Genomic DNA, 24212 nt, shown 5'->3' with positions numbered 1-24212 from the left:
AAATAAAGCGATTTATTATGTAAAAAAAGTTATGGTACAAAAATAATTTGATGAACAGATGATGATGAGGTATATATACATTTCTGGCTAGGTAGAAGTTATCAGCTGTGCGTCATGTGCACCATATGCATCATGTGATGTTGGCCGTGTTCATACTCGAGATGAGTTATCAACCGTGCATCATGTGCATCATTTGCATCATGTGATGGTGGCCATGATGATGACCGTGTTCACATTCGTGATGATGTTCGTGTTCCCCTAGTATCTTTGCTATGAGACCTGCCACTAACATGGAACCCAGTCCACCACCTCCGCCTCCGTGCTTGCTACCTCCTCCTCCTCCCATGAGTCCACCTCCGCCGCCACCACCGCCCATGCCTCCATTAGATACTTGGAACATTACGGCTAGCAGCAACCAGATTGGGAGGAGAAAGAAATATAACTTTTTCAACCATGGTTGCATCTTTATCACCTGAAATGAAATTGAACATTTAAAAGGATTATCGATAGTATTTTTAATGCAATTACAATTAATATTTCTTACTCAATTTTTAGTTTACAAAACTCGTGAATTCAATTTTTCTATTTTCCCATTAGTTGTTTTACCTTTGTTTCTCTGTCGTTGTTTTCATTAGTTGTTCAAGCTTTGTTTTTGTTTGTATGAAGAAGTTTTATTTTTGATTCAAACCGAAAAGTCTGTGCACTGTTTAGTTGGAAATACGTTATTAATTTTCTTTTAAACTAAAGTCTCAAAAAACAAAGGCAAAAATTAGCATTATTGTCAAAATAAGATTTAAAAGTTTAAATAATTAATCATTGCTCTAAAAATTTAATTAAAATTAAATAAAATTTAATTATTATTTTTGTAAGATTTTTTTACACCCAAAGGTATTACAGTTCTATTTATGTAAGTGACTATAAAATACAGAAGTTTTAATTTTTAAGTACATTTAATTTATTTTTAATTACTTAGATATTTAATTTAATCTAAAAATTTAATTAAAAATTAGACTTTCGTAAGATGTTTTACACACAGTGGTGTGGTCGTAATGTACATAAGTTTCAATTTTTAAATATATTTAATTCATTGTAACTCAGTCCAAAGTTATTAATTCTCCTAAATAATCGCCCGCTTTCAGAACCATTTTAATAAAGTGCACATGATTATATATGCAATTATTTTAGTAAAAATTATTTCAAATGCAATATTTTCGATCTTTAAAAATCAAACCAATTTTATGTTCGCATTCTACGAACATTAAGAGGTAATTTAACATGTTCGTAATTTCGTTATTTCGTAATTTATTAATTTAACATGTTCGTAATTCGTTCGTAATTTCGTTAATTTAACATGTTCGTATTCTACGAACATTAAGAGGTAATTTCTATTAAGGGGTAATTTAACATGGTTATAACTTTAAAGCGTTCAATTTTCATACTTAGAACTCTCACGAAAATCTGCTTTGTGTACTGAAACCTGTCGTTTATAAAATATGATATTCATATTAACATTAATGTTTTTATGTTTAAGCTTTCTTTTCGAAATTTAGTTTAGTAGCGATGTTTTCCAGAACATGACAAATAATCAACTAAGCGTACAATACTATCACTTTATTATAGTGATGTTAAATCATAAACTCTAATAAGCGATGCAGGTAAATAACAATTATTATAAAACTGATATTAATTTCATTGGGAATTTTACGGGTAACTGGAACTCCCGCCTTGTTAGCATGCCTTCGTAGTGTAGTGGTCTGCACGCTGGGAGCGTATTCCAGAGGTCCGTGGTTCGATTTCTGGTGAAGGCGTTGCTCATTTTTCAATCTCTCTTGCTTCCCCAAAATCCTAATGGCTCTAAAACTGTACATATTTTGGGGATAACTTAATTAATACTTTCTGTTTAAGAGACGTAATTTCTAAAAAGAATGAAAACGATCGTCTGTGACTGCATTTTAATGTTGCTGAAGATTTAATTCTTCTTCTTCTTCTTCTTTTTTTAATTTTAGAATTCATTATTGAGACTTGGCTTGCTCACGAGAATTAAAAAAATTAGCGAATTTCTTTTATTGAGATTAGAAGCCTAGAAGCTCTGATCTGCAAGCTGTGTGAAGAATTTCAGGCAGCCTTTTGCAATATTCAGTTATTCTCAGAGACTGACTTGCATAAGGACAATCGGGACATTTGTCTCCAGACTCCACTTTTACGGCCCACAAATACTGCTACAAAAAAATTAAATAGAATTTTTAAATTCTAGGAATAGAACCTGTAGAATCATTAGGTTTTTCTTTTTTAAAGCAGGGAGACGTGAAAAAATATGTAATATCCTCTCCGGGACTCGAACCCTATGTTTCTCGAATACGCGTTGAGTATGCTTCCAATTATACCACGAAGGCATGCGGAAAATAGGGAGAAAAACTTTACATACCGCCCCTTTTAACCCTTTGACGCGCGGTGGTCGCGCCCTGAAACCACCATTTTCCGAATTTTTTTCCTCCTCTTTTTTCGGAAATTTATGAAAATGAATTGATTACTGATCTTTTACATCTAAATAACACAAAATGACTGTAGAATCATATATGTTTTAGGTATTAATACTTCAGATCGGATGCCTTTTAAAATTCGTTTTCGATGAGACAAAATAACTTCCTTTTATTAATATAAACAACTTTAAATTTCAAAAGTTAGTCATCGCACATCATGATTTCTATCATAAGCAATAAAAAATTGCAGTAATTAAACTGCATATATAAAAAAACCCTCTATATGTATGGCATTTGCTATGTGGTTTCAGGGCGCGACCACTGCGCCACTAGAGCATTGTGTCACAGTGCTTACAATCCTCTAGAGGCTCGGTGGTCGCGCCCTGAAACCACTGGCGTTTGCTTCTCAATGGCGTTCGCTTGCTTTTCAAATAGGAATGTTTATTTTTACCCGGATATAGATAAAGGGCTTTGAAACCACAGAGTTATCTTATTACTAAACAATACATGCACCTGCCCAGTAAAAAGGTCTAAATACCTTTCTCTGACATCAACACATATGCTCCCCAAGCTAGTATTGTGATTTTATAAATTATTTCCTGTGGTTTAAATTTAATGTAAATATACTTTGTTATAATTAAAAATAGAAATTGCGTAAAAGTTTTATTTAAATTAAAAATATTTTCTGAATATTTTGGGACGAAATACGAATAAAATAAGTATGAATTGAAAACGAACGATCCGTACAAAGCCAAAAGGACCAAGTACCCCCCATTAACATAAAAAACCACAAATTGAATGTGCCAGATGAAAAGAAACTAAATAACGCTGGACATATACCAGTGAAATTTAAATCCAGGCAGTGTACATTTTGTAGCACCAGGAAGCAACCTCATAGAACAAGATGTATGTGCGAAACGTGCAGTGTGGGTCTATGCATGTGCAAAAAAGACAAAACATGCTTTGAACAGTGTCAAAAAAATTTGTTCTTTGAAATAAAAAAAAAAAAGCACTGAGTTCTTTTTTATTCTTATTTTATTAAGTTTTAATCCATTTATCCAAATGTCCTTATTATGTGGGTACTTATATTTTCACAGCTATAGAAAAATTGCATAAATGTTTATTTTTTAATTTTTTCTGACGATTTTCTTTGTAAAATAATGTAAAAAAATTATATATAATGCAATTCTTACATACATTTTTTTAATCCGTAAATTTCGTCATTTATTGGAAACGCGCGCGGAAAATGGTAAGTTCTTTTTTCTACTACGTCAGTAAGTTTCAAAGGCCTAAACGCGCTGTGGTTTCACAGTGCGACCACCACCCACAGAACAATGGGCAAGAGTAGATTTTTTTTAATTCATATATTATTTGTCTCTAGGATCATAATATTCAATTTCTAGAGTTTTTAGTTAAAAAAATTATAAAAATAATATCGCGCGCGTCAAAGGGTTAAGGAACCCCAATTGTCAGCACCTGAGGTGACGAATTACGGTCCACCAACCTTTTAATTCGGGCGCCGTTTATTTGTAATGTCATTAGGTTATTTTGATGCAGTAGACACGGAAAAATGTGCAGTGCCCTCGCCAGGACTCGAACCATGGCCCTCTCGAATACGCGTCGAGTGTGCTTCCAGTTACACCTCGAAGGCATGCGGAAAGAAGGGAGGAAATACCTTATAAATATTTTAAAATGGGAAGAAGGAAAAAAAAACCTTAAGCTTCGCATTTTAGTTTTTTTTTTTTTAATGTCGTTCTTCAATTGTTGCCTTGCACGCTTACCTGAAAAACACTCCTGCAGCCAACCCCTTCGCCGGGATTTGAAACTCCAGGCAAACTACTAGTATTTAGTGACTTTACGGCTTCGCCACTGGTGCGCCCTTACTACTGTGTGACAGCACATGATGTCGTATGGCTATCGTGGATGCGATCATGTACTTGATTATTGAATTTAATTCCGTTATTTTCGTCATATAATTTGAGATTTAAAATAATATAGGTCTTTGGTTTCTTCTCTTTATCTCATTTTTTTTCTTAGCTGGAGACAAGACTTTGGTTTAAAACATATCAACTTATATATTAGAGCAGCGGATAAATAACTTGAAAACTGAATCAGAAATGCCTATTTATTCGTGAGTTTCTAAAATTTAGGACATTGTGCCATCCGAAGTAAGTTTGGCACTGAAGCTTGAGTGAGATATTCAACCGGCAGTTTTCTCAGGATAAATATTAATAATTTCTAAATAAAGATGGATTGCAAACTACAAAAAACCTTCTCAAATACCAGTTTGTCACACCAGTGTGGGTTTCATCTACAGAGCTAGTGCCACGACCGTTTCAGTAAGGTGTTAGTTATATTCTGTGCAGTGAATTAGCATCACCAGAGTAACTCAGCATTAAACAAAAACATAGCACAATTGTATGTGTTTAATTGTAAGTATATTCTATCTCATCATTTACGAACGCTTAAATTGAAACATATGAGGTAAAATTTCCAAGCAATCTGAACCTATTTTCAACACGAAGTTTTTTTTTTAGAAGTGATAAATATCCGATATGGACACCACATGGCTCCCTTGTATGGTCTATTAAATTATACACATTTTCGCTGCACTTCATTTAAGATTATTTCCTCGAATTTTGTTAGAGATATATTTCTTATTTCGTAAACTCAGTTCTCCCTTCGATGCAAAGCAAAAATGCATAAAAACTCAAAATATCTTTATTAAAAAATTGTACAATGAAGAGAAACCTAAAACACCAAATACAGTTAAAGAAAGTTAAAAAAAAAATTTTTTTTTTCAATTAAAATTAGAGTTTCTTCATCAAAACAAGCAATTCGGCCAGCGGGCAGGAAGAATAAATTTTCAGTGCACAGCATTGACGTTTTAATCACACTGGGCAAAAAAACACTGATGTTGGTGCACAAATGACTTAATTCACTGTTTTGCTAAGAGTTTCGACTGTAAACAATTCGCAGTCTCTTTAGGCTTACTTAAATTTTTTAATTGTTGGTAATTCTAGAACTATTGGGGGCAAAATTACTAAAAGCATAAAAACGTTAACCAGAACATATTAAAAACATAATTCAATCATTTTTAAAGCAAAAAATACACAAATTACCAGGGTATAAAAATAAAAAAACTGAGCTCACCGAACGGGGTGACAGAGTGGGTATATATATATATATATACGTTTGCAACAAAAAGAACAGGCCGATTACAACCAAAAAAAGAGGTGCACAACTACATGTTACAGCAGTCCCATGTACAAAATTTCATTGTTCTGAGACTACTCTTTTGAGCATGGTAGATATATCCGTACGTAAGTATAGACATTACGAAATAATCTTTTCTGAATGCATTTTAAATTCATTTTACAATCCATTTGTGGAAAAAGAGTCTTGTATTCTGTCCGTATGTACAGATATCACGCAGAAACATCATTCAAATGGTTTCGAGTGCTTTCAAAATGAATATTTTCTTTGAAATATGATATAAGAAATTTTTAGCGATTACAATACTTCCGGTACTTCGTACAATGAATTAAAGATTTAGTTATTTAGATCTGTTACCGTGAAAGACCGAAATTGGAGAATGTCGACTTTCACCGAAGAATGTCAACATTCACCACATACGTCGGTGAAAGATCGAATATTTCATTACATTCTTGTACATTCGGACCCTCACCGGTGTACGTCGACAATCACAGATATGCTCTGGTGCAGGTCGAAAAGAGAGGAGTGTATGTACACGATGTCATTGCAAAAGGAAGTGTTTCACAAATAAATGCAGTGGTAAAAGCAAGGGCCTCTTGTGCAATTCAAAGTGTCATAATAGTTTAAGTTGTTGCAATAAATAAGATTTGAATCCCATAATTTAGTATGTTTTTAGCTTCTATTATTTTCTTTTCTCATTTTGAATGTACTGTGTGTTTTAAGTTCTTATATTCTTAAGTTCTTATTCTGAGTTTCCAGTGCGTTTTTTCGCGAATGAGTTACGGAGAAGGAAATATAATATTCTTATATGTTCAGCATTCACCATTAGTACATGGTGAATGTCGACATTGACCGGTGTAAGTCAGAAATAAGAGAACTTGGAAAATATTTCGGACATACACCAAGCGACTATGTGAATGTTGACATTCACTGGTGAAAGTTGACATTCTCCAGATTTCGGTGTTTCACCGTAACATATATAAGAAATAAAGAAAGTTTACTTCTAGACGCACTGAAAGCCTGACATGTGTAATGAATTAATATTGACAGTCGATATGTGAGTATACTGACATCCTAATTATTCTTTAATCTGAACAACTTATATTTTAATTTTTGAGCATAAGGTGGTGTATTTAATTAGGGCAAAGCACACTAGGGCTATCTGCCTAAAGGGAGGGATAGCCTTCGTGGAGGACTTTCTAAGGGAAACTGGCTCGTATACACGTTACACATGAGGAAAACCACGAAAACACCCATGCAGCCAGTGCGTTTTCTCGCGACTGAATTACGGAGAAGAAAATATAATATTCTTATATGTTCAACATTCACCATTAGTACATGGTGAATGTCGGCATTGACCGGTGTAAGTCAGAAGTAAGAGTATTTGGAAAATGTTTTGGACATACACCAAGCGACTAGGTGAATGTTGACATTCTCCAGGTTTCTGTGTTACACCGTAACAGATCTAATCCACGCAGATTCCTACACCACGACAGAATTTTGAATACACACTTACCAAGGAGGAGCTAACCTCGGTATTTCCAACAAGAACCTTCTTTCGTCTATCCTGGGATAATGCAGAGTTATTCTTTGGCATTAAGCAGTATTATTACACAGTACTTCATACAGCAATTACGGAGCTTCTTACAGACTCTGAGAATGAATGATACATAGAACGTATAAGGTATTTCTCCCACGTTCTTAGCGTGCCTTCGTGGTGTAGTGGTCAGCACACTGAGCCGGTATTCCAGAGGTCCGTGGTTCGATTCCCGGTGAAGGCGGTTGCTAATTTTTCATCTCTCAGGCTTTTCCAATTAGCCTAATGTGTCTACAATGGCGCTCGAACTAAAAGGGTGGTGGATGATGATTTCTCCCCACTCAGGATTTGGCGATTGGGTCCCCTAAGCACCCCAGTAGCAATTTAAAAGGGGGAGTATATAAGGTATTTCTCCCACCCTCTTAGCGTGCCTTCGTGGTGTAGTGGTCAGCACACTGAGCTGGTAGCTGGTATTTCAGAGGTCCATGGTTCGATTCCCGGTGAAGGCGTTGTTAATTTCTCATCTTTCCTGTTTCCAAATATTAACCTAATGTCTGTACAAATGTATCCAACATAGCAGGTCCTAGATGGTGCTTTCTTCTATCTGTAGGACAGTGGAAACAAGCCGAAACTTTCACACTCCTACCCGTATAAATTCTACAGTTTATAGTCAATTTGCTTCTACTGAAAATCATATACTGGAATGAGCGAAACATGTGGTGAAAAGAGTCATAAAGGAAATAATTAAACTGAATAACCTATAGCGTTGTACTTTATTAGGAACTAGGAACTATTATTCCCATCAGACGTAAAACGAATAAGCACTCTGTGTAAACAACTACAAGCCATGCGAAGATTTCAGTCACCTTACTATTAAATGGAAATTAGAATATCAGAGCACATTCATGTTCTACCAAAATCAACGACAAATCATGGTCGTGTACCTAAGCAAAAGTAAATTTGAATTTGAAACTTAGGTTAGTAGTCAAGTACTACACAATTAAATATTAATCTAAGCTGAATAACATTAACCGGGGCATCGATTTCAAATGTCGGCAGCAATGACGCAAAGCCGAATAATTACGAACTTGCTAGAGCAGGCAGAAACTAACGTAACGTGCTCGCGAAAAGCGAAAACACGCTATGTCTTACAATCCAAAAACCTAAGCTTAAATAATATCTAAGTTATTCTGGTGAGGAAACGGGAAGGAAAAGTTACAGTAAAGGCTGAAATTAAATTATAAATGAGTTGTAAATTTAAATGATAATAATCGTAGAAATCTTTCGTTAGTAAAATTTAAACTTAATTGCTTCAAGTTAAACTCCTAAAATGTTAATCCTTTCGAAATTAAAATCGTATACGGTATTTGAGTATTCCATTCTTTTCACAATTTTTATAGGTACATCACAATATTACAGGAGATCAAAATAACAACCTACCTTCGGATGTTTACGCAAAGAGATACTTCCGAATGACTGAATACATTGTCACAGACACCCTTTTTGTAGTTTCGTTGCCATCCCGACTGTACATGGCACTGAATGATTTAGACAATTTTTTTTTCTTCTTCTGATTACTTTTTAAAGACAGATGACAGGCATTTCGGAAAAGGGAAAGAAAAGATGATAATGAGGCTGTTTTAAAGTAGAGAAAGCCGTGAACAGCCATTTGAAGAAATAGCGGGAAACCTTCTGAAGAGGGAAAAATGCATCTAGCAATTTCGCGTCCGTTTTTCAAATAAATCGAAAGACGATAAAAATTTCACTTTCCTGCACGAATTCAAAAGTGGACATTCCCGCAAGGATAATAAATCTGCTTTGAAGGGAATGTAGCTGCATTATAATTACTTGCATAACTATTATAGAATATATTATAGCCGTTGCAATGTCTGTTTGAATATCTTCCGTTTGTGCCGGCACGGTCATCCTATAGCGAGCAGACGATGCGGTAACAGTTAATAAATAAAGCATAAATAGGACTCTTTATATTACGCATATCTAAAAAATTAAGCATTTTCTTTAATTATTTTGCAAAGACATTACTTTATTTTATAAATTGTAGTTCTTAATTTAAAAACAGGCTTTGCGCTGTACAAAGAACGAACAAGTGTTTCGAAAACAATGCTTAACAAACTATTGTTATTGTTACTATTACTGTGTTTCATCGCGTATACCCAATCTAGCATTTTAGCTCCAGGTTCCGAAAATTTTAAAAATATTTGATTTAAAAATATTTAAAAATATTTTTGCTTTCCTCAATGCTTTCAGAGACTGGACTCTCCTAAATTCTAAAAATGGTTTCGTCTACGTAGTGATTGCTTTCTTCTCATTAACAATACAAAGGAAAATAGTTTATTAGATGTTGTAATGTTAATATTACTATGCATTCTTTATGGAGTGTAGGTTTCTTTTAAAGAAATAACATTGTGATAGTTAACTGTAGTGTATCTGTTACCGTGAAAGACCGAAATTGGAGAATGTCGACTTTCACCGGAGAATGTCAACATTCACCAGATACGTCGGTGAAAGATCAAATATTTCTTTACATTCTTGTACATTCGGACCCTCACCGGTGTACGTCGACAATCACAGATATGCTCTGGTGTAGGTCGAAAAGAGAGGAGTATATGTACACGCTGCCATTGCAAAAGGAAGTGTTCCACAAATAAATGCAGTTGTAAAAGCAAGGGCCTCTTGTGCAATTCAAAGTGTCATAATAGTTTAAGTTGTTGCAATAATTAAGATTTGAATCACATAATTTGGTAAGTTTATAACTTCTATTATTTTCCTTTCTCATTTTGAATGTACTGTGTGTTTTAAGTTCTTATGTTCTTAAGTTCTTATTCTGAGTCTCAAGTGCGTTTTTTCGCGAATGAATTACGGAGAAGGAAATATAATATTCTTATATGTTCAACATTTACCGGTGTAAGTCAGAAATAAGAGTATTTGGAAAAAATTTCGGACATACACCAAGCGACTATGTGAATGTTGACATTCACCGGTGAAAGTCGACATTCTCCAGATTTCGGTGTTTCACCGTAACATATCCATGATTACTTTTCAATTGTTATGTTGTAGATGTCATTAAGTTTATTTTTTGAAGTGAAAAATAAGCAGTGCCCTAGTCAGGATTCGAACTCTGCACCTCTCGAATACACGTCGATTAGACTTCCAATTACACCACGAAGACATGTGAAAAGGAGAGAGAAAATACCTTATGTACTTCCTCTTTTAGAAGTTGACTCGAGATTAGGGGACCCATTTGCCACATTCTGCGGAGGACAAATTTTCGTTCGCCGCCTTTTAGTTCGGGCGCCAATGTGGAGTTTAGGAAAATTTTTTTTTTTGAAGAACGAGACGTTAAAAATGATTAAAGCTCTAGCTGGGACTCGAATCCTAGATCTGTGGACTACGCGTTGAGTATGCTTCCAATTATCACCACGAAGATATGCGAAAGAAGGGAGAAAATATCTTACTGTTACTATATGCATAGAAAATTAAAGTATTCGCATAATTTTCTGCTCTTGAAATACGGTAATATGGCATGTTTTAGATCTGCTAAATTAATGCTAGTTAAATATGGGAGCACACAGCTCATTATGATCTTTGGATGGTTGGTGGTACCAAAATATGCGAGGGATTTATGACTTAAGAGGTACGATTTCGAAAGGAACCTTATTAAGATAAACTGACTCATATTCAAGTTTATAGTTGAGGAAAAGTATTAAAATATGACACTGCCAGCCCTTTCCGTGGAAAGAAAAGTTTTGTTTAAACTGTTAATATTAAACTAATCTTATCCACTTATAATGATTTTGGCTAATTGAGCACTTATTATGATTTGCGCTGAAACGTCTCCTTTCTGTAGTTCTCAATAGAATGCAAATTACTTGCCTAAGTACTTAAATCGAGGGTTGAATGTTTCAGAGTTTAAGAGTTTTAACAGCTTCGATTGCAATTACGTTCTATTCCCAGCTCTGTCGATATTATTCCGGCTTTAGTCATTTTGCTAGCCGTCATTAAATACATGTCGGTAAATAACTGACCCAGCTTTCAAATTTGTGTATCTTCGACTTCGTTACTTGAATTTGAATTTCAACATACGTTATTTTAATTACCTGTAAATGGCGGATTTTTGTTTTGTAGCCTTGGAGAATTAATAATAACGCTATTAAAATTAAAATTAAATTTCAAGAATTGATAAAAAAAGGTTTCAAAATTTCCACTTGGCCATTGGTTTGCTGTGTAATGTCACAAAAATAAAGTAGAAAATGCAATTAAATCACGATCTAATCTGAAGCTTTAAAACGATAAAGAATTTTATATTAATCCAGAGCCTTTTTAGATATTTCATCTTTCCAATATTTGCTGCATTAAATATCGTATTACAGTCAGGCATATCAAACAGAATTATTATTTTTAAAACGTGTGACGTCTAGGAAATTTGGATTTAATTTTATCATTAAACATTATATCGAAATCAAACACATATAGTAATAGAATATCAGTTCTTTTGGAATTTGTTTCATTAATTGTACATGGTTTATGGTTCAGAAACGAAGTTGTAATAGCTCTAATTCACTTGAATCGATAAAGGTGTTGTTGTTTTCAAATAAGTAGACACTAGTAACTCAATGCATTCTTCGGTAATTGTTAAATATCCATGGGTTGTTTAGCCGTCTCATTTCAAAGAACGTTGCCCAAGATGCCCCTTTACACTCGCGAGAAGTTTCTGTTTGAACGAACAGAATAATAAGGGACGGTTAGGTTGTCTTCCATCCTTATACCTGAAATATTAGTAACAAATTATGGAAAGTTTTCATCTTTCTTATTTCCAGCGATTCTTAAGAAGAAATGTAAGATATATAACGGCAGAACATCTGGCAGATGCTAAATATTATATCTGTGGCAATGCCTATTACTTTCAGTTATTAGAGCAGAGGATTTACCAGGATTTGCAACAAAAATTCTAACGAAAGATTTATTCTGCAATACTAAATGTGTTCTATACTTCAACACAATCTCTACATATAATAAAAGAAAGAGTATGTGTGTGTGTCTTTCGTTCGCGCTACTCGTGAGCTAATAAACCCACGGCTACGAAATTTGGTACATAGGTGCATCTAGACAAGAGCCAGTGCACCTCGAAGCGATTTTTTCGAAATTCGAATTAGAATTTTTTTTTATTTTTATTTTATGTTTTGAGACGAAATCGGGTCATTTTGAGACATAATGGGCTATAGGAAAGCGAGATTTTACTCCACACTCCATTTTCACATCGTCATGAAACGTAGGCACTTAGCTATTTTACGAAATTAAAATAAATTTCGTGTTTCAATAAATCGATTCAATACGAATTTATTTGAAAAAGGTAGCTTAAAACCTCTTCAACGGGATTTTTTTCTAAAAAGTTTATTTTTAAAAATGTACAGTTTATTTTTCTTTGATTTTTGGTCACGTTAAACTTTCATCCTTGCGACTGCTTTTGCAAAAAGAATTTTGGAAAAATGATAATATTTTGTATTTTTTTAAAAAAATTTAAATGAAGCTTCCGAGTACACATCTCACATCTTTATGAATCTGATTTTGGCAACCATTTTCCTGTCTTATTGTTGTTGATAGGTTTGGTTTATTAAATTACGGCAAAGCACTCGAGGGCTATCTGCCTTAAGGGAGGGATGCCTTCGTGGAGGACTTTTTAAGGGAAACTGGCTCGTATACACGTTACAATGGGGAAAGCCACGAAAACACCCATGCAGCCAGCCCGTTCGCGGGATTCGAACCTCGGACCGAACTGCCAGTGTTCTGCGACGTTACCGCTCGGCTGCTGGTGGGCCTGTTGTTGATAGATTTTTGATGAAATCACATAATTTTGAATAGTTTCATTCTTTTAGAAATATGGGTTTGGAAACAATTTTCCTTGTATTTCTTATGTCACTGTTTTTAAGAGATTGGCGTATTTCATTGTCATTCATATATGTGGGAAATCATACCGTCCAATGCTGAATGAGAATTGCCCGTTATGACGTCATCAGTATAGCATCACCCAGCGCAGTAAGAATCATCCCAGACAGCGCTGAGACCTGGTCGAGAGTGGATGGCAGACGTGAGCAGACGGCTCACACGTCTTCAAGAGTTTATAAAAGGACTGTTGGTGCATCATTGTGTTAATCCTGCATACCGTTAACTTCATCTTTATATACTTTTTTTATTTACTTTTATTTCTTTCTATTAAATAAACCATTTAAATATTACTTCGTGATCTCATGCTGTGAATCAAGTCAAATTCTACATATATATATACTCGTATAATACATTTTTATTGATTTGTTCTGTAGAGTAAAAGTATGCGCGGAATTTTATGTTTTTTGAGTTGCTTTCATGTTATGTTTTGCTTATTTCACTGTTTGTAAGATACTGAAAAGTTTTGCATGATTTTTTTCTTCAACGGAAACTTGGTTAATTTATTTATTAGGATAATTAATATTTGTATTAAGGGATATTGCTTATTTCATTGTAATTTTGCTATACGTAATAAAATTTTTTTTATGAAGTTGTTCTACAGAGTAAAATTCTACGCAGTTTTTAAATTTAACGTTTGGCCCTTCAGCCATTTTTCCGGTACATTTAAAAGCCAGACGAAGGCTGGCAGCGAAGCTGCTAGTTTGAAATATATTACTGAAAACGAAGGTGCGGTGATTATAAATAGTTAGCCATATTATATGAGTGAATTAGCAAGTATTTAAGAGCAAGTATACATGATAACACGTCCTGTCTACGTTACTAAAGATCAAGAGAGCAAGAGAAAATTATATCAAGTTTTCTTTCCATTCTGTATATGTTGTGTATGTTTTCCTTCCTTACGCTATTATTTTATTACTTAAAATGTAACAAACGAAGAACAACAAACAATCTTTAATAAAGAACCAGTGGGTCGCGTTGACGAAGTTAAAAAAATTTCCAGTCGATCGAAGTTATTCAATGTTAATTGCCTTAATGCAGTCTTATAGCCTTATGCTAATCGATTTGTTTTGGCTATTTCGGCACAGCATTTAAAATTATCATCCCACAGTGTTCTTCACTGAAGAGGGTGGAAGTTCAAAATATAAATACGTAGATAGATCCCTCTACCGTTGCTACAAACCATTATTATTATTATTATTATTTACGTGTTCCGCCCTAAGGCACCTACATGGAAGGGAGGAAGGCTTTCGTGAAGGACTTTCTAAGGGAAACTGGCTCGCATTAACATGTTACACACGAGGAAAACCACGGAAACCTCATGCAGCCAGCTTGTTTCCGGAATTCGAACCTCGGATCGAACTACCAGTATTCAGTGTCTTTACCACTCGACCGTTGGTGGGCCAACTAAGAGGAATTTCCACTCGTCGTGCATTTTGAAGGCCTCCTTGCTGCACAGATGATATACCTTTAAAATCATCTGTGCCTTCTCTGGTTTTTCGACACAACATTCAAGCTTACACGTAAACTTTATGAGGCTCTTAGCCATCTATTCAGCTGCGTTCGTGGACAGGACAGGAGCATTTTTCGGTATGCTCCTGTCCTGTCCACGAACCACGATAGGTGGTCCAGGAACTTATCGTGGTCCACGAACCACGATAGGGGGCACCATATCATCGCTATGAGCAAAAATGGTATTGCCTCTATATACTACCTTTCCGTATTTATTGAGAATTAAACAAGGCGACATGCAATCATATAGATGTTATACATTTGGATATACATAGCTGCATATTGTTACATTTGGTGGTAGTGGTAATGTTCATAGGTAGGTGAGATCGTAATAATAAATAAATACAATATCATGGTATGGAGGTAAGGCACAGATATGAATGAAGACTGAAGGCCCGTTAGAAGTGTTTGTTTGGTGGAGATAACAATGGCACTCTGAAATTATTGCAGAATGAGAGGATTGAAGATTAAAGGTGGCACATATTGAGCCCTTGTCTGTGGAGGTAGTCGATGGCTGCGTTCCTGGAGAAGGGTGGAGCAGAGAGTAGATGGTTTCTGCCAGGAAGATAACACACTGTGAGGCTAAGGCCAGGTCAGTAGTGGTCCTTGGTGGCGCTCACTCACTCACTCTGGGTTTTCGAACCTCAGCCTTATGATACAGCAGCCAATAGTATTGGTCACTATAATCGATCAGGACGGCTACTTAGATAAGGTTTACTCCCTCCGAAATGATGAACGGGAAAATTCAACCATGTCCTCCCTGGGCTTCGACTAGGTGTGTGGTAAAAGTAGATCTTATACTCATGGTATCTAAGAAAAGAATGTTATTAAATCGTACAACTGATAAAGAACTAGTCGTAAGCACCAGAAACCAACGGAGCAAGAGATATTGCCTCGTTTCCTGTCATTTACGTGGAGAATTCTCGAATTTTCCTTTCTCATGCAGGCACATGTCTCGTTTTTGTCAATTTCAGTACTACTGCTGAAAAAGAAGATTCTCTTTAGCCTTCGAATATATAGCGTTGCAATTTCCTTACGTTAAACATTTTTTTGCTGATTATTAATGGTATCTTTATCAATCAGTTCTTAAGGGGGCTCATACACCTTAAACTCCTCATGATCTTCGAATATGTGACTGTTGCAGGAATTGGAATATTTTATTTATTTTAAAAGCATTTACTTCCAACCTTTTACAACTAACTACATAATACAGCTGCTTTGGAAACTAGTAACCAGAAAATTTGTGTTGCCACAAATATTTTTGTAATTTAATCCTCTTTGTGACAAAATATTTCGCCATGTTTCCACCTTGCGCGCATGATATTTTAGAAATGGCTAATGGTACATACTTGAAATCGGATGGAATTCTTTATATGGGCACTATTTTCTAACTGAACCAAAAGTATGATAAATATTTTAATACTGAAAAATTTTATGAACGAAAACATTACAAATTTTTTTAATAAAATACATTTTATAACCTCAACACCAAATAAAATAAAAATTTAACAAGAAAGTTTTAGAATTTTAGGTTCACAGTAGTTTCCAAATGTTATAAAAGCTATATATTAAATATGGAATTAAATTATGCAACAGAATGTTTTAAACTGTGCGCGCAAGGTGGAAACATGACGAAAAATGTTGCCAAAAAGCGGATTGCTTTTAAAATAAATAAGTTATGCCAATTCTTGCAACAGTCACCTATTCGAACATCTTATGGGTTTTAAGGTGTATGAGTCCCCTTAACCGTGTTCTTTGGTAACAAATCGTGTAAAGCATAATAAATATTAATATCGTTATAAAGGTAACAAATTATTAAATTATACAAGTAATCTAAAATAGATGTTTTTGTCTACAAATTGATGATATTCTTTTCTACTTAAATTCACATGTCATCCTCCGAAGCGGACAATTAGGTCAGCAGTTCTTAGCGAAGGTGATATCACAAAAACGAGTTTTGTAAGCTACTTAGGAGTTTAGGATTTTGGCTTAGTTTACTACCTCAGGTGTGACGTTACGGGCAATTACTTACAGTATAACATGTGCGATCAGTCGAAGCATCACAAATATCGGTAAGAAATGCATCAAAGTTAAGCCAAGAAATTGTATTATGTGTATGGACTCTCTGACCCTGAATTTCGTGTATTGATAATACATGAAAATGCGAAGTAAAAATGATTTATCTACTTTCTTTTTTGAAATGAAAGGTGATGGCCGAGCGCGTAGAAACTTCAATATTTCATATGTATTGCAAAGTCTTTTTTTTAATCAGAAGAGGTGAAAACTGTGCATTGACCTCGCCAAAACTCGAACGCTGGACCTCTCGAATGAGCATCGAGTGTGCTTCCAATTACACGACGAAGGCATGCGGAAAGGTGGGGGGAAAATATCTAACAGTTTACTATTGTAATATTACTAACAGATCAATGTCGGTTTCAGATTTAATTAAGCGAAGCACTTTTTTCTATGGTAAAATTACAAAATGTTCTTTTGAATAAACCACATAAATTCTCTCTAATGTTCGATAAAACAGGCCCATGAGACTTCAGTTATACCAGTAGCAAAATCAGGATTTTGAAATTCGTGAAACAGAAATATCCAATCATATAAAACAGAGATATTGTAAGCAGTATAAAATTATTCAGATCCGACGTCATTTTCATATTTCAATCTCATTCGAAAGTAAAAAGGCCCGGCCTACGTCAAGACGTCATCATACTACTACGCTATGTGAATGTGTTCTACGAATCTTGCAATCACTGAACATTTCTTGAAATTTTATTGTTAAATTTTCGATGCTGTCAGTTAGGTTTATTTTGCTTACCTTGTAATAAATACCTTTCCTTGTTTCTTTGTCTGGTGTCGAAAGTTTAGTTCTCATATTTGATTTGCTGTGTGTTCATGTCCATGTTAAGAAACCTCCCATGCAGTAAACAGCACTATTAAAATATTTACACGTCTGTTCGTTTGTTTACGACATCATCTCCACCGGAACGGCAGGGAGTTGAGTTTCTAGAAAGGTACCCACAGATTCCAAAAATTCGTGGAAAGTCATTTTGATCATTCTCATCTTCGTACGACTTTAATCATCTGAGAAATTAATTAAACGCTAATTTTTGAAATTTTCCCGAGTGGCAACAGTCTCCGTGCGTTGGAGATAAAAATCTGCTTTATGTCGAAAGTTGTTGCCACTGCTCGCTTTCAAATCATAAAATTTAAATAATAAAAATTTGTAAGTTTTATAAATATGAAATAAAATAGCTCTGCCAAACATTAAACATATTACTATCATATACCATTATATTCGGACTTTGAAGAAAACACGCGACTGAATGTGACGTCATAGTATGTCGAAAAGGTTTCGTTAATGTCAGCATTTTAAATAAATATTTTTTTAATAAATTTTTTAATAAATAATTTTAAAAATTTTTATATATTGCACAGCTTCAGTGGTTTCGCAGTTAAATATATGAAGCCTCAAATATCTGTTTTCTTCAAGCATTTACCTTCATCAGATTTAAAAAGATGATTTTGTAAGGTATTAACAAATATTTGAGATTAAATTAATAATAATTGTTTAGCTTGTATTAACTAAACAATTATTATGATTCAAAGCTTAACTGCAACTTCTCCTTCCCGTAGTCCTAAGCAGAGTACAGATTAGTTGTTCTGTGTATTTAAGCTGAGGTTTTGAGTGTTTAGGTTAGAGTTTCTGCCCTCACTTACTATCTACAGCTCTGTCTAACGTGTATTCCGGCTTTAGCGTCTCGCTAGCCGACGTTTTAAAACGCGCGCTATTAACTATCTCAGGCAGCTTAAACAGTCTATTTTATATGCAGTCTCAGACTACGTTATCTACTTTGATTTAACGTTTTGTTATGTTAACTTAGATAATCGCAAGTTTCTGAAGTTCTTCTGTCTTACATGCTGTGCCTTTCTGTTCTGTTCCAAAAAGGGTTATTTTAACCTTCTCACAACTTTATGATTTGTTTCAGAGTAAGCGATAACTCGTAATCAGTCTAGTAAAGTCTTCAGGAGCCTCCCGGAAGGTGTAGTGGTTAGGGTACCCTACTGAGGTACCAACCCCCCCCCTGGGTTCGAATCCCAATGAAGACATGGATGTTTGTAAATGTATAGTGTCTTTGCGGCATGGGGCATTAAATATATGATGAGCAGAAAGCTCTCTCGTGGACTACGGTGGAAGAGAAGAGGGGTATGAACCTCTTTGACCTTTCCCGAGGTGCTCTTCCTCAAAATTGCGGTGGAAATATAAGTCCAACCTCCTTGAGGCTCTTGACAACTAATTCTTCCGTGAAATTCATGGTACAAAACAACAACAAATGGACAACTTTGTTGTCCAACAACAACAACAGTCTTTAGGAATTTGACACTAGCTTCTAAATACAGTAAAATCTAACAATGTTATAACAATGAATCTGGATAATCCCTTTGACATAGAGTATGTGAATAAATTAATCTGGTGGCGTAACTCATGCTTCATATTTTTATATTCCTACTATCAGCGCACACTCTCCTTATGTCTTGTTAAAATTTTCAGTAGTTAATAAAATACTTTTTATTCATCCACTCAAGTTCAGATATATTTTTTAAACTTGTAGTGGATGACACTTGATGTTAATATAGTTTTTTCACATATTAAATTTTTTTAAAAATTCGTAAAATTTTTAAAAAAATCGTTAAAATTTTTAAAAAATTTTTAACTTAATTTTTTTGTATTTTTGAAATTTTTCTTTGTTGACCTAAGTAGGAATTGACCTAAAAAATTTATTATATTACTTGTTAAATTTCTGTTTCATATAGTTATTTTCTTTTAAAATTCACTAACATTCTATTTTATTTTGATGTTACACATTATCGTTTAAATTAGCCACCTTCCACAGGAAGATAGATGGATTATTGTTCTTTGTGCTCTAATTTTTATATTTACGGAGTTCATAATGAAAACGCTCAGTATTGGGGAAAAATATACCTATCACAATGCATACCGATTTTCATCTCTTGCACGATGTTATTTAAATTGACAAGCAAACGCTCAAATGAAGAAAATCAGATCACTGACGGAAAGTGCCTCAGGTGATACTTTGTTTCATTTTGGCTTCATCTTTCACTGACAACAAAAAACGAAAATTCAAAATTAAGGAATTGCTCGATTAGACGGCAAAAAGACGAAAAAAAAAAAAAAAAAAAGAACTTGAAGTGAACGGCCTGCATCTGGAAAAGGAAGAGGGTAAATGGAAACGACAATGAACTTAACCACATGCATGTAGCTTTATTTACCATGTCGACCGTGAACGCCTTTACTTATAATTTCCTCTTGCGATCCTCTTTATTTTTAAATAGCGGTACAGAAAAAAAAAAAAAAAAAAAAATGGTAGTGCCTCTAAAAAGAGATGCTGACAGCTGGTACGCCTGGAACGAACAGCAGAGCCATGGAGAAATCATTTTCGTTTAGGAAGTTTTTTTATGCTCATCTTGTTGCCGATTTGTTGCATTTTTAATACTTCAGAAAGAAGATAAATCGTGATGCTGAAACAGTTATGAAAATATGCAGCTGTTCAAATGCATTGGTTTATTTTTAACTACAGTATGCCCCACTTAATGTGATTATATCTGCCCTCATCTATTTTGATAAAGTTAACCGGTAAGATAAAAGTACCTTTCAAAGCAGCAATGGAATTCAGCTAATTGAATATAAATGCCACAAAAAATATATAAAAATACTTTCGCAGAGTGTTTATTAATAAAATGCAAAAACTTGTTTAAGAATTATTCATAAAATCGTTAACTCATAGTTTAAATTTGAATTTTTCAAAAATTTTCTGGATCAATATTATATCTCTAATCTTAATACTCGGTGAATATCCCTCATTTGCTTTAAGAGAATTGTTTTAGGACCAGAAGTGGAGGGACCTAATAGTTGATTTCTATGAAGGAACGCTCAATTACCACCATGCCTTCTCCGGGATTCGAACTCGAGCACTTCGGTATTGCAGTAGACCCCATAACCACTGCACCGTCTGGGCGTCACTTTATGACAGCATGCAAATGTAAAATTTAAAATTAAGCGAAAAAGCAACCTACGTTTGTCGAAAATTTTTTCAATAAATTATCGAAAAATCAGTCTAAGTTTGTCGGAAAGTTCTCCTTTCACTGGAAGATTACATGGAAACGTAAAATTTAAGATAAGGCGCAAAAGCAATCTAAGTTTCTTGGAGATTTATTTAAAAGCATATTCTTTTCTTTCTTTTTCTTTTCCTTTTTTTTAAAGGAACAAGGGAAAGAAATTCTACGGAAATTTTTCTTCTGAAAAAAGCCCGTGTCTGATCATCCTCAAAATCAAAGTTATCCAAATCAAAAACAAACTAAGATTACCTTTTTTGGTTAATATTAAAGTGTTGATTAAAATAGAAAGCGAACTGTTTGGCAACATAATGCTTTATTTGGCGACATTTTTTTATTCTTGGGAATTTTTATAATCTATTTTTACCTTATATTGTAGAATCATTAGGATTTTTGAAGCAGGAAACACGAAAAATGAGCAATGCCTTCGCCGGGACTCGAACCTGGACCTCTCGAATACATCACCCTATAATACCTTATAATTTGGCAAGTTTATTTCTTATGAGTTCAAAAGTGCTTTGTGCCTGAAGAACTATTGTTTTCGTTTTGCGATTTTGTGTCCGAATCCTATGAACGGCGTAGCACTTTTCAAATCGTTGCCACCAAATAAAATCGCCCTGTATTATATTTAAAGAAATTAAATAATGAAAAATCTGCATAAATATACGTATGTTCCTCGCATTGTGATAAAACAACGGTACCTAAAGCCATCCAGTTTTGAATGACGTAATCCTATTGAGAATATAGGCATCTAAAAGCCCAAATTTGAAATTTGGATATTGTTTTATTATCGATTTCATATTTTGTAAACCTTTAACGAATTTTTTATTAACAAAGTCAACGATTTAAAAGCGAACAGTGACAACACTGTACGGGGGAAAAAACCTTTTTATCCCCAGAGCGCGAGTGTATCGGAAATTCTAAAGATATGCTCATTTTAAAATTATTTTACGATATTGCTGTTGAACTGAATTTTATGGTTTAACAACAAAGAACATGATATTTAATAAGTAAAGGTAACACACAATACGTTAAAAAATGCCCTTTGGACGTAATTTAAAATCCGAAATCTTTCAGATTTTTTCTTCTTTTTTTTTTCGCTTTTAGTTGAATTCAAAAAAAAAAAAAATATTCAGTAATACTTTGATAACATTAACCGATTTATTGATCACAATGAGTGAGATATTTTCCATATTTTCGTATACAAATCTAATTTCCCAATTCCTCCCCCTCAGCTGCCAAAGCGCAAATGAAAGTATCTTAAAATTGTATCTTAAGATACTTAGTGTCGAAAGAAAATTTGCCAAATCAAGGGACAATTGAAAAATCACTTAAATGTTCAGTATCAACTGTAAATACAGTGATAATGCTGGTTTTAATCATAAAAAGGTGAAAAACCGTAATGTGCATCGTCTTTCTGCAGGATATACTGACGAAGGCAGAGCTTGCTTTACAATTCTGTATGAGAAACAACTATTCAAATAACAATGGAAAAATGACATCAAAATAGATGAATCTTGAGTGTATTCAAATGAATGCAATAAAAGGATATCCATTTCGTATCGTCAAAGAGGAGAAAAATCTTAAAACATAGTTCAAACAATCTAAAGAAATGTTTTCAAAGAGATTAATGATTGTTGCTGGTTTTTCCTATAACGGCAAATTCAAAATGAAGATAGTGCTGAAAAATATTAAGATCATCTCCACATATATCAGGAACAAACCCATCAGGAAAATATACGATACTCAGTTTTCAAATATGAAATCCCTACTCTTTTTCCCTAATGCCATCAGTCAGTAGAACTACATCAAGACAAAGCAAGTAGCCATACATCAAAATCCAGTGTTAATTACCTGGAAAGAAAGGGAAAAAGAAGCGGTTATGAAGGCCATAATCATTCATTCATATCCCTACTAAATCTCCTGGTATATGATCCATGGACTATTGCTCGTTTGGAATTTCCAAAAGCGGATTTATCCAGATGTCAACCTACAACTCTCGTTGGACTTTGGAAAGCTGTCGAAGAGGAATGGGATAAAATATTTCTTCCGATATTAAAAGAGGATTTTTATTGTCTTGGAAACTACAGTGTATGAAGATACTGAAGATTGAGTATTGTTAAATAGGCCATTTAAAATAAAAAAATTTGAAGTAAGATATTTCTGTGAATGCAATGAAAATCGTCTAAAAATATACGAACAGCCTTTGTACTTTTGGATGGTAGATTTTAAAAAAAAGCTGTTAAAAATTGAGCGATTTTTCGGATATCATTAAAAATGAATTTAAAGGTATAAAGTTCATTTAAAAGATTTCTTTCCGCTCTTGGTGAAAACATTCAATATCTGAAATTTTTGGTTAGTGAGAATATGTCTATATATGTAAGTGAGAATATGTCCGAAAAATCGCCAAACTCGTTTTCAAATTAATCGAAAAAAATATGTATAAAGTGAATTTTGTAAACGTCTTTCCAATGCGCACATTTGCATCATTTGGACAAAGTATTTTCCAAACTCACTTTAAACATACTGGCTTTAAAATAATGCAGATGATAAATCAAGATGCAGTCAATAAACTGACTGATTAATCTACATTCGAACTGAAACCTAACTAAATAAAGCAAATTTGCTTGTTTTACTTTATGATAGGACATTCGTTTAAATTTTTAAAATAATCTCATACGAACTTCTAGTAACAGATATGTAATCTTATACTGTTCAACAGCTCTTTCTAAGATAATTTCAATTTGATTGAACGGCAAAATAAAATTATTTTGATGATTGCGGGATGACGAACCTTTGCACCAACAGCAGTTTTGCCAAACTTTTAACTTGAAACTTGAATATACAAAACGAAAGTTACAAAATATAGTAAAAGCAATGAAATATTCTAAATGTTGAAGTATTTTGGGAAAAGATAGAACCTTACCGATTTGAAGAAAGAAATCTGGACTGGGTCTTCAACTGAGTGGTTGGTTATACGTTCTGATTTCGCAACAGCTTTTCGAAAGCTTATATAGAAGAATCAGAAATCCATACCACTTCTGGATGGATTATTTGACTCTATATAATTTTAATTTAATTTTAAGTTATTGTTTTTCCCTAAGTATTAATATATTTTTTTTTTATTTTTTAAATATGCCGGTTGATGAAATGGCGCGCGAAGTTCTGAAAATGATTTTTTTTTAAACGCAGCCATATTGACTGAAAAGCTTGAGCAGTAATTTAAATTTTATTGATGCAACATTAAAAAACCATTAATCGATGTGATGTATACACACAGCAGCGTCATGAGAAGGAAATATTTTTTTCAGCAACAACTGCGTAGTTTGTTTTTTATAATTTTTATTTTTAACTGGTATCTTTGG

At 34.0% G+C, this 24212-nt stretch overlaps 1 long non-coding RNA gene across 1 annotated transcript; it reads right to left on the bottom strand.

Annotated features, from left to right (window-relative positions):
- LOC118192710 (uncharacterized) lies at nt 1–23826 on the bottom strand. The gene is made up of 2 exons (XR_015040150.1): nt 23774–23826; nt 1–472 (listed from the first exon to the last, which is right to left on the bottom strand). It is a non-coding gene; the product is annotated as an uncharacterized LOC118192710 (long non-coding RNA).
- Between the last annotated feature and the right edge of the window lie 386 nt (nt 23827–24212).

This window comes from Stegodyphus dumicola, chromosome 3 (assembly GCF_044657685.1).
Source record: "Stegodyphus dumicola isolate Sdum_Otavi_A_Nest chromosome 3, ASM4465768v1".
NCBI lineage: Eukaryota > Metazoa > Arthropoda > Arachnida > Araneae > Eresidae > Stegodyphus > Stegodyphus dumicola.
Note: the sequence above shows the minus strand (reverse complement) of the source record. Positions and strands in the feature narration are given on the sequence as shown.